Source organism: Tarenaya hassleriana, unplaced genomic scaffold (genome assembly GCF_000463585.1).
Source record: "Tarenaya hassleriana unplaced genomic scaffold, ASM46358v1 Cleome55, whole genome shotgun sequence".
NCBI lineage: Eukaryota > Viridiplantae > Streptophyta > Magnoliopsida > Brassicales > Cleomaceae > Tarenaya > Tarenaya hassleriana.
In genome coordinates, this window is record NW_010968113.1 from 280196 (window position 1) to 292036 (window position 11841).

Genomic DNA, 11841 nt, shown 5'->3' on the forward strand with positions numbered 1-11841 from the left:
CGTAGACTCTTATTTCTCTCCCCTCAACTCTCCAAAGTATGTATATCCCTCTTGGACGTCTGTAGGTCTCTTTTATCAACCCTAGATAGCGCTCCCGGAGTCCTTTTCCCGTTCAAACTCTGAAAAATGCGAAGTAGGGTTTTTCTGGGTTTTGACTCGACCGAGTCAAAACGTGACCCAAACAAATTCGGCCCAGCCCAAAGTTTTGACTCGAGCATTCTGACTCGGGCATTCTTTGTAACAGGTTTGGAATGATGTATCTTCAGCGTTTTGACTCGGCCTACTGTGCACAGTTGACTCGAACCGAGTCAATATACGCAGTCTTTGACGTATTTCATCCTTTTAGCTCCAAATCACTCTCGTTTCGGTCCAAATCATGTGCAAGACCTGTAATCCAATAGAAACACAACCAAACCGAGTTTCGTAGCCCAATGCGCCTATAATGCCTATAAATGTACATGATCCTCGTATAAATCCCATAAAAAACGTCCTGAAAATATAGAGAGAAATAAGAGTTATCAGTATGCACTCATGTCTTCTATTACTCCAGGCACTCAAAGATCAACGATGGAGATTAGACATGCAAGACGAGTTTGATGCCCTTCTGCGGAATGGTACTTGGGATCTTGTCCCTGCTAGCGCACCTGTCAATATCGTCGGATATCGATGGGTTTTCAGGATTCAACGCAAGTTCGATGGTTCTGTGGATCGGTTTAAGGCCACGCTTGTTGTTAAGGGCTTTCATCAGCGCCCGAGTTTTGTCTTCCATGAGACGTTCAGTCCCATTGTACAGCCATCCGGGTTTCTCGCTTCTGATCGCCCTCATCATGTGTGTAAGCTTAGGAACACATCAAGTTTGCGGTAGGTTAAGTAAATATTAATCCAATTGTGTAAACCTTGGTGTGAAAGAGAGGTTTCGAAGGGGGAATTGCTAAATTTGATAGAAGGTTGTCAACCAATTGGTTGTTCGACACGTTGAAATATCTGGTTCTATAATAGAGCATCGTCTCTCTTATCGTGGAGTAGTTTTTCGTATAAAACAAATTCTCTCAAATGATAAATAATTATCTCGGATAAAAAAATATTTTTCTAAATAACTCAATTTTCTAAAAAAACTACGGTTTTCATAATAGTAATATTGAAATTATGTAATAAAATAAGGATATTTTTGTCAAAAAATTATAAAAAGTTATAGTTTGCGAAGAAAAAAAATATAAAATTTTAATTATGTAATATATTTGTCTTGGTTTACGAAATGACCCAAAATAAAAAAATGGTTTAGGTGAAGATAAAAACAAAATAGAAATCTTAAATATTTCGGTAAATTATTTTTATTTTATATATAATTACGGATCCCCTTTTGAAACAGTTTATGTAGGAAACAAGGTAAGATAAAAACAAAATATTATGGAACCGACACTAATAAAAAATTGCAATTGTGGCCATTTTTTTTTTTTACAAAAGTGACTTTGGTTCACTTCCTTTTGGAAAATTTGACAAAAGTGACCATCTTTGTCAAATGGGCAACATGATTGTCTTCAAAATTTGAGGGGGTGTAGGGGACAGCTGTCGTGGTACCATTTCAATTTGAAAAGTATTATTATTTTAGCCATTTGTACAAAAAATATGGCTCTGTGAATCGCCCAGGTAAGGACTTTCATCAGCGTTCGAGTCGGTCCCTTTGTTAAACTGGTTACGATTCGTGTGGTACACAGTTTAGTTGTTTTTCATGGCTGATGTAACGCCCCAAAATCCAATATTTTAGATACCATTGAATCGTCAATTGAGTTACAAAAAATGATAAAAATTGGTTTATTCTTAATACCATACTATCATCTCAAAATTTGTAGTGAAAGTCTCAATAATGAAATTCTAATATAAGTTCAAAATATATTGAACTCATAAAAATAAAAATCCAAGTATCTTGCAACTACCAAGTCCTACCACTTGACCTACTTCACCTTTCACCTGCGGTGAAGAAAGAAGGGGTGAGCTACGCGAATAGCTCAGTGAAGTTGCAAGACTATAAACCTCGCCTTCGTACCCAACATAGATAAACAAATAGAAAACAAATTCAATCAACATTCAACTCAAGCAAAACTCAGTCTATTAATCCACGTTTTTCTACTGACTTTTCTTTATTCGATTCTTTAAAACGAGTCCAGACTCTAGGACCATTCAGTATCCCCTAGACTTAGCTTAAAACTCTTTTTATAAAACAAAACCAAAAATATCGTTATAACCCTCTACGCATCGCCGCCGTAGTCGGGGTTACCAAAACACGACCAATAGTAATAACCCTCTACGGATCGCCGCCGTAGTTGGGGTTACCACTCCACATGGATCGCTGCCATGCCCGGATCGTTATGCCATCACATACGGATCGCCGCCGTACCATAGCCTCAAAACTCAACCAATAGCAATAACCCTCTACGGTTCGCCGCCGTAGTCGGGGTTATCACTCCACATGGATCGCTGTCATGCCCGGGTTGTTATCATGCCATCACATACGGATCGCCGCCGTACTATGGTCTCAAAACTCACTTTAAAAATATTTTTAGCACAGTCTGAGGTCACATCCTAGTCTTTAATTCAATTCTTTACTACTTTTATGTTTACAAACATCATGCCAAAATGTATTTAATATCAAAAGTTCAACTCATTCTAACGGTCTAATAATCTATTAAGAAACGTCATCGCATAACATGTACATCATAAGCTATAATCACTCAACATAAATTTATCAATCATCAATCATCGTGCATTATTCATCAATCATCGATTATCGATCATTAATCATCATTCATCAATCATTAATCAATATACATCATGAATCCACAAGAAAATTAAGGCGTCTATCCTAAAGTCCTAACCACATGATATCTATCTTCCCTATTATCATGTCTAAGCGAATAGAAGAAAGAGGAGTTCGGTCGAGTTCCCTCACTTCGATCTAAACGATAAACACCGAAAGATTCACTCTAGTCCTTGATCTCCGGTTCAACAACCTTGAAATTTTCTTCACCTATAATTATTTAATATACCATAATCTTAATTATAATTATATCCAATTAAATCCTCATCATTTTTTTTAATTGGAATTATAGAATCGAAAAGATCTAATGCGTAATATAGAGAGAGAAAGAATAATAATTATAATAATAATGATAGCAATAATAATAATAATACTAATTGGAGGAAGAAAAAGAAGTACGGTGAGGTTGGTGATGATGATGATATTTAATAATAATATAAAAGAATAAAATAAAAGAAGAAGTGCATGTGTGAGAGAGATGAAGTGAGAGAGAACATGTATCTATACATGCGTACTAGAGAGAGGATGAGGGAGTGAGAGAAAGGGAGAGAGGGAGAGTAATAACACCAAAAACAATAAAGGGTTACAAGAGAATAAAACTAAAATGTTATGAAAAACGAAGAAATATAGAAGACCCGAGAATCAGATCGTTAACTAGAAACCGAAATCGATCGTTTGAGAGACCCGGGAACAAGATTTCAATAATTTTCTTTTCTTGGAATTGTGTACAAATGAAGGAGGGAAATGAGCTATTTATAGAAAATCCGAAGTTACTGTTCACGTATACGTATTTATGAACAGTAACCGTATGGCGGCGTGAACAGTACCCGGCTGCGTGAACAGTGCCCGGCTGCGTGAACAGTACCGTAGCTTCACTATTCATTTATAACACTCCCCCTTGGAGCTACGGTTAATCAAAATGTATTTGCGTGTCTTATACTGCCTCGTTAAAAACCTTATCAGTAAAACCCCTTGGGATAAAACCTGATAAGGGAAAAAGAGTGCAGTTCCACGCTCCCCCTGTATATCGGATCAAAGGTCTCGTAGATGACGCATTCCAATGTTATGTACATGTTTCTTGAACATTGTTGTCGGTAGAGCTTTTGTGAATAGGTCTGCTGCATTATCACATGATCGTATGTATCTGACTTCAATCTCCTTATTCTTTTCCAGCTCTTGGGTGTATGTAAAGAACTTCGGAGGAATATGTTTTGTCCTATCACTTTTAATATATCCTCCCTTAATTTGTGCAACGCATGCAGCGTTATCTTCAAATAATATTATTGGAGCTTTATTGGTTGATAATCCACTAGCTGTCTGGATATGTTGAGTCAAAGATCTAAGCCAGACACATTCCCGACTTGCTTCATGTAGCGCGATAACTTCTGCGTGATTAGATGACGTAGCAACCAATGTTTGCTTTTGAGAACGCCAAGCTAATGCAGTTCCATTGATTGTGAAGATATAACCTGTTTGTGATCTTCCCTTATGTGGATCAGATAAATATCCTGCATCTGCAAAACCAACAATTTCTTGTTTTGTACTTTTAGGGAAAAATAATCCCAAATCGATCGATCCTTGAAGATAACGGAAAATGTGCTTAATCCCATTCCAATGCCTTCGTGTAGGATCTGAACTATATCTTGCTAACAGATTAGTAGCAAATGCTACATCAGGTCGAGTACAGTTGGCAAGATACATAAGAGCCCCTATTGAACTTAAATATGGTACTTCAGGACCAAGTGTCTCTTCACCATCTTCACGGGGGCGAAATGGATCTGTTTCAACATTCAATGATCTATTAATCATTGGAGTACTCAGGGGATTTGCCTTATCCATTTGAACCGTTTTAGTACCCTTTTTGTATAATTAGATTGATGTAGAAAGATTCCAGTATCCAAATGCTCTATTTGTAATCCAAGACAAAACTTGGTTTGTCCGAGATTTTTCATCTCAAATTCCCCTTTTAAATAGGTGGATGCATCCTGAATTTCACGGGGAGTTCCAATGATGTTTAAATCATCAACATAGACAGCAATAATCACAAACCCAGACATCGTCCTTTTTATAAACACACATGGTGAAATAGGATTATTTGTATATCCATTTTTCACTAAATGTTCACTCAGACGTTTATACCACATACGTCCTGATTGTTTTAGCCCGTCCAATGATCGTTGTAACTTGACAGCGCATAATTCTCATGGTTTTGATTTCAATATTTCGGGCATTTTAAATCCTTCAGGGATTTTCATATAAATGTTTGTGTCAAGTGACCCATATAAATAAGCAGTAACAACATCCATGAGACGCATTTCTAAGTTCTTTGAAACTGCAAGGTTAATTAGGTATCGAAATGTAATCGCATCCATAACAGGAGAATAAGTCTCTTCATAATCAACTCCCGGTCTCTGTGAGAAACCTTGTGCGACAAGACGAGCTTTATATCTAGCAATTTCATTGTGCTCATTTCTTTTGCGTACAAATACCCATTTACATCCAACAGGAGTAACCTCTTTCGGTTTAATAATGATGTGTCCGAATACATTTCGCTTATTCAACGAATCCAATTCAGTCTGTATTGCGTCTCTCCATTTAATCCAATCTGGTCTCTTTTGACACTCTGAAATGGATCTTGGTTCTGGATCCTCATTTTCATCAATTTCCTTTGATACATTATAAGAGAATATATCATCAATCTCTTTGATTTCTTTTCGACTCCATAATGTACCATTACTGATATAATTAATTGAGATCTCATGATTTTCATTGTCTGTATTTATACCATCATCATAAGGTACTTCATTTCTTTGATTTGGAACGCGTTCCTCCAAATTGAGCATTTCATTTTTCTTGGGCCCTTTGCTCTTTCGGGGATTTTTATCCTTAGAACCAATAGGTCGTCCACGCTTCAGGCGTGCTTTAGAATCGTTTATTACATTTTCTTTCATTTGTTCTTTCGGAATTTCGATTCGAGCTGGGACATTCGCAGCATCTATATATGATCTTGTTACCTTAGTTGTATCTGCAAAAGCATCTGGTAACTGATTTGCAATGTTTTGTAAATGTATGATCCTTTGAACTTCCAGTTCTCGTTGTTTTGCTGGGGGATCAAGATGTGACAATGATGGTGTACACCAATTAAGATCATTTTTAGTTCCCGACATTCTATCATTTTCTCCCCCTAATGGTGGGAATTCATTCTCATTAAATTGACAATCAGCAAAACGAGCCGTAAAAATATCTCCAGTTTTTGGCTCAAGGTATCGTATAATGGATGGTGAGTCATACCCAACATATATTCCAAGCCTTCTTTGTGGTCCCATTTTTGTACGTTGTGGTGGGGAAATCGGTACATATATTGCGCATCCGAATATTCTGAGATGCGATATATTAGGTTCTTGAGCAAATGCTAATTGCAATGGAGAATACTTGTGATATGCACTTGGTCTAATACGAATCAATGTTGCAGCATGCAAAATGGCATGACCCCACACAGAAATGGGAAGTTTTGTTTTCATTATCAATGATCTAGCAATAAGCTGGAGTCGTTTGATTAATGATTCTGCCAATCTATTATGTGTATGAACGTGTGCAACTGGGTGTTTAACATCAATACCCATTGCTACACAATAATCATTAAATGCTTGTGATGTAAATTCTCCAGCATTATCAAGCCTCACTTTCTTGATTGAGTATTCCGAGAACTGAGCCCTTAATTTAATTATTTGGGCTAAAAATCGGGCAAATGCCAGATTACGTGATGATAAAAGACATACATGCGACCATCTGCTTGAAGCATCAATTAATACCATAAAATATCGAAATGGTCCGCATGGTGGATGAATAGGTCCACAAATATCACCATGAATCCTTTCTAGAAATGATGGTAATTCATGCCCGATTTTAGCTTGTGATGGTCTGATTATTAATTTTCCTCTAGAACATGCATCACAAGAAAACTCATCTGATTGAAAAATCTTCTGGTTTTTCAATGGGTGACCATGAGAGTTTTCGATAATCTTTCTCATCATAATGGCACCAGGATGACCCAATCGATCATGCCAAACTTTGAACATATCGGTAAACTTCTGGTTTACTGTGGCATATGATTCAATCACATTGATATTAGTATAATATAATCCCGAAGATAGAGTGGGTAATTTTTCTAACACATATTTTTGTCCCATATTGATTGAGGTGATACACAAATATTCAATATCACCTTTATTTGTGGTTTCAATATGATATCCATTCAGTCGGATATCTTTAAAACTTAATAGATTTCTTTGGGACTTGGAGGAAAATAGTGCATCTTTTATAGCAAATTTTGTTCCTCCTGGCATTATGAAATCGGCTCTTCCGGAGCCTTCAATTATTTTTGCATTTCCAGATATAGTAATGACATTTCCTTTGTTTATTTTCAGACTAGAAAAATATTTCTTGTCTGTCAGTATTGTATGTGTTGTAGCACTATCTGCTAAACATATATCTCCTCCTCGATTTGCAGATTTAGCCATACTCATTATCTATTGAAGAACAAAACAACATAGTAAACATTAGAAAATATATTATAACATTATGACTAACAGAAATGATGACACAGATACATAACTATTTTACAAAATGTAGACGCATTATTTATGCATATATGGATTATTACGAGGTTGATTACATACATAAACGATACAACTATATATATGGCTTTTTATTTTTTATTCATACCATCTTCAGGATGCGCAAAACCATCAGCGAGGTCCATGTGTGTAAAATATTTAACACCACCAGCATCATCATCCGAATTGTTTATGACATGATTTGTCTCGACACCTTTCCCTTTCGCTTCTTTAATCGATTTTTGGTAAAGGTCCACCAAGTGTTTAGCCGTGCGACAAGTACGTGACCAATGTCCTGTCATTCCACACCGGTGACATGTGCTTTCTTTCATCCGTTTGTTTGGATGATCATGTGTTCCCCTTCTATTATTGTTATGGTTTTGGAATGAGATTCCTCGACCACCTCCTCTATTCCAACTTCGGCTAACGCCACGACCTCGTCCTCGGCCTCGACCTCGACCTCGGCCTCTACCTCGAAAATAACCACGTCCTCGATTATTATAAAATATAACATTCTCTCCAGGGAATGATATATTTTCTGTAACATTTACTTCAGGAAATGGTACAGAACCTGTCGGCCAAGATGCATGATTTTTCATCAGTAATTCATTATTCTGCTCGGCCAATAGAAGACATGAGAGAAACTCTGAGTATTTTGTATACCCCTTTTCTCGATACTGTTGTTGGAGGATAATGTTCGAGGCGTGCATAGTTGAAAAGGTTTTTTCCAACATCTCATTTTCGCTAATTGTTTCACCACATAATTTCAAAACTGATGTGATTCGGTACATTGCCGAGTTATATTCACTGACAGTTTTGAAATCTTGAAATCTGAGATGAATCCACTCATATTTTGCCTTGGGGAGGATTACCGTTTTTTGATGATCGAAACGGTCTTTTAATTTTTTTCAAAGATCTGCAGGATCTTTGATTGTCAGATATTACTTTTTCAAATCATCATGAATATGATGCCTCAATAATATTAGTTCATTTGCTTTATTTTCAGTTGATGCACTTTTCTCTTTAATTGTGGCACCAAGACCTTTCGATTCCAAGTGCAAATCAGCATCCAATTGCCACGATAGATAATTTTTCCCCGATATGTCGAGGACCTCGAACTCGATATTAGCCATTCTTGCCATTATGACTAAACAGAAAAAAAACAAGCCATATATTAGCTTTATTCATTATCATAGAGAATACAACATAACGAAATGCATGATTACATATAAATTGCTATAATTAGTAACACATACACGAGAGGTAAGACCGCAACGCAAATTGAAAACAAAACTGGGTCGGGATTTTTATCAAAGAAAATACCAAACGTTGCTACTACAATTGCTACAACAAAGAAAATTTTAATAAAATCCATCTTTGGGAGATTTTTTTATTTCGTGGGAGAAGAAGAGAGAAAGATGATTTTGTGTGAGTTGTTTGAGTGAATAAATGAGTGTATTTATAGGGTGAAAATTACTATTCATAGCCGTTGGGGAGGAGCCAAAATTTTGAATTTTTTTTATTTTATTTTTTTCGACCGTTGGGAAGAAAATAAATTTTAAAATTTTGTAATTGATTTTATCAATTTGTATTATAAAACTATACATAAAATAATTTATCAAAACGAATTGTTAAACTATTTTGTAAAATTAATTGATCATGCTATGTATAACTAATTATTGAGAAAACAAAAAAATTATATTGCCGCCCATAAAGATAAAAAAATTTAGGTGGCACGACCGTCCATAAATAATACAATATTTTAGATTAATAATTAAGGCGGCTCAACCGTCCAACAATAACAAATAAATAATTAAGGCGGCTCAGCCGTCCAATAGTAATAAATAATTAAGGCGGGTCAGCCGTCCAACAGTAATAAATAATTAAGGCGGCTCAGCCGTCCAATAGTAATAAATAATTAAGGCGGCTTAGCCGTCCATTAATTTAAACAATAATTAACTGATATTTATATATAGCTTGGGGTTAATTCCACTCAAGCATCAATTAATATGTGTATATATCATTAGAGCGAATATATAATATTACCTTTGTCGTAGAAGAGCGTTCGTGCTGATAACGTGTTATGAAAAACGAAGAAATATAGAAGACCCGAGAATCAGATCGTTAACTAGAAACCGAAATCGATCGTTTGAGAGACCCGGGAACAAGATTTCAATAATTTTCTTTTCTTGGAATTGTGTACAAATGAAGGAGGGAAATGAGCTATTTATAGAAAATCCGAAATTACTGTTCACGTATACGTATTTATGAACAGTAACCGTATGGCGGCTAAACGGTAACCGATGGCGGCGTGAACAGTACCCGGCTGCGCGAACAGTGCCCGGCTGCGTGAACAGTACCGTAGCTTCACTATTCATTTATAACATAAAAGAATTTACAATTTAATTTTCTATTTTTTTATACTTTTCAAAAAATTTTATAAATTACTGTTCACGTATACGTATTTATGAACAGTAACCGTATGGCGGCTAAACGGTAACCGATGGCGGCGTGAACAGTACCCGGCTGCGCGAACAGTGCCCGGCTGCGTGAACAGTACCGTAGCTTCACTATTCATTTATAACATAAAAGAATTTACAATTTAATTTTCTATTTTTTTATACTTTTCAAAAAATTTTATAACTTTTATTTGGTACTAAAAGATTCCTATAAAATAATAATTTTCTCTAAACTTTTTAATTTTATTAATCCATCCCAATTAAATTTTCTTAAAAAAAAAACTGATCCTTATAGCTGACATTTACGACAATTCGATATCAATAATGCTTTCCTAAAGGGTATCTTTCTGAGGAAGTCTGCATGTCACCGCCACCGGGTTTCTCGCTTCTCATCGCCCTCATCATGTGTGTAAGCTTAGGAACGCATCAAGTTTGCGGCGGGTTAAGTAAATATTAATCCAATTGTGTAAACCTTGGTGTGAAAGAGAGGTTTCGAAGGATGAATTGTTAAATTTGATAGAAGATTGTCAACCAGTTGGTTGTTGGACACGTTGTAAGATCTGGTTCTATAATAGAGCATCTCGTCTCTCTTATCTTGGAGTAGTTTTCTTTTCTTCTTCAAATTAGGGTTCTTTCTTCTCAATTCTCTCTGGGATTTCTAGGTTGTATGCGTGCGTTGTGAACTCGATCAAGTATTAGTGGATTGCCAAGCTCTTTGACTGAGAAATAGAATCCTGATCGATCCAAACTCGTTAAACACTATTGTTGTTTCATTTTGTTGTTCAATCTCTACAATCAGATCGAACTCAAGCAGACTCGAGATCAAGATAGTATAAATTTTTAGATTTTTTTTTAAGGCCAATATATAAAACTAAAAGAAAAAATTTGTACGGATATCCAAATACGTTAAATCTATGCTTTTTTCTTCTTTTGCAAATTATACTTTTTTATAGATTTTTGACAAAAAAAAAATACTCTTGTTTTATTGCATAATTTCAATATTGCAATTTAATATTTCAAAAAAAATTACAACATAAAAAATAGATTTTTTTTGGAAAACTGTGTTATTTGAAAAAACTGTTTTTTTTATGTGGAAGAATCTATTTATGTTTGGAAGAACTATTTTGTATACAAAAAACAATTTTTTTATCAAGAAAAACTGTTTCTCGTTCGAAAAAATATTTTTCTCATCCGTAAAAGATTTTTTTTATTTGAAAGAACTGTTTTTTATCCGAAAAAATCTATTTTCGTCACGGAGAATAATTTTTTTCGAGAGAATTGTTTTCATTCCGATGAAAAAAATTCTTCCGGACGAGATACAATTCTCACATAAAAAAAATTGTTCTTTTGGACTAAAATAGATTCTTCCGGATGACAAATATTCCGGATCAAAACAAATTTTCCCGGATGAAATAGATTTTTTCGGACAAAAAATAGTTTAACCGAACAAAAAACAATTTTTCTTGAATGAAAAAACATTTCTTAAGGAGCGAGAGAGTTTTTTCAAATAAAAAATTGTTTTTCATATAAAACAAATTCTCTCACATGATAAATAAATAATTGTCTCGGATAAAAAAATATTTTTCTAGATAATATAATGATAATATTGAAATTATATAATAAAATAAGGATATTTTTTGTCAAAAATTTATAGAAAAATATAGTTTACGAAGAAAAAAAAGTATAGATTTCTAATTACTTGACATATTTGTCATGGTTTATGAAATGTCCCAAAATAAAAAATGGTTTAGATGAAGATAAAAACAAAATAGAAATCTTAAATATTTCGGTAAATTATTTTTATTTTATATATAATTACGGATCCCCTTTTGAAGCAGTTTATGTAGGAAACAAGTAAGATAAAAACAAAAAATTATGGAACCGACACTAATAAAAAATTGCAATTGTGACCATTTTGTTTTTTTTTTTTTTTTTTTTTTTTTTTTTTAAA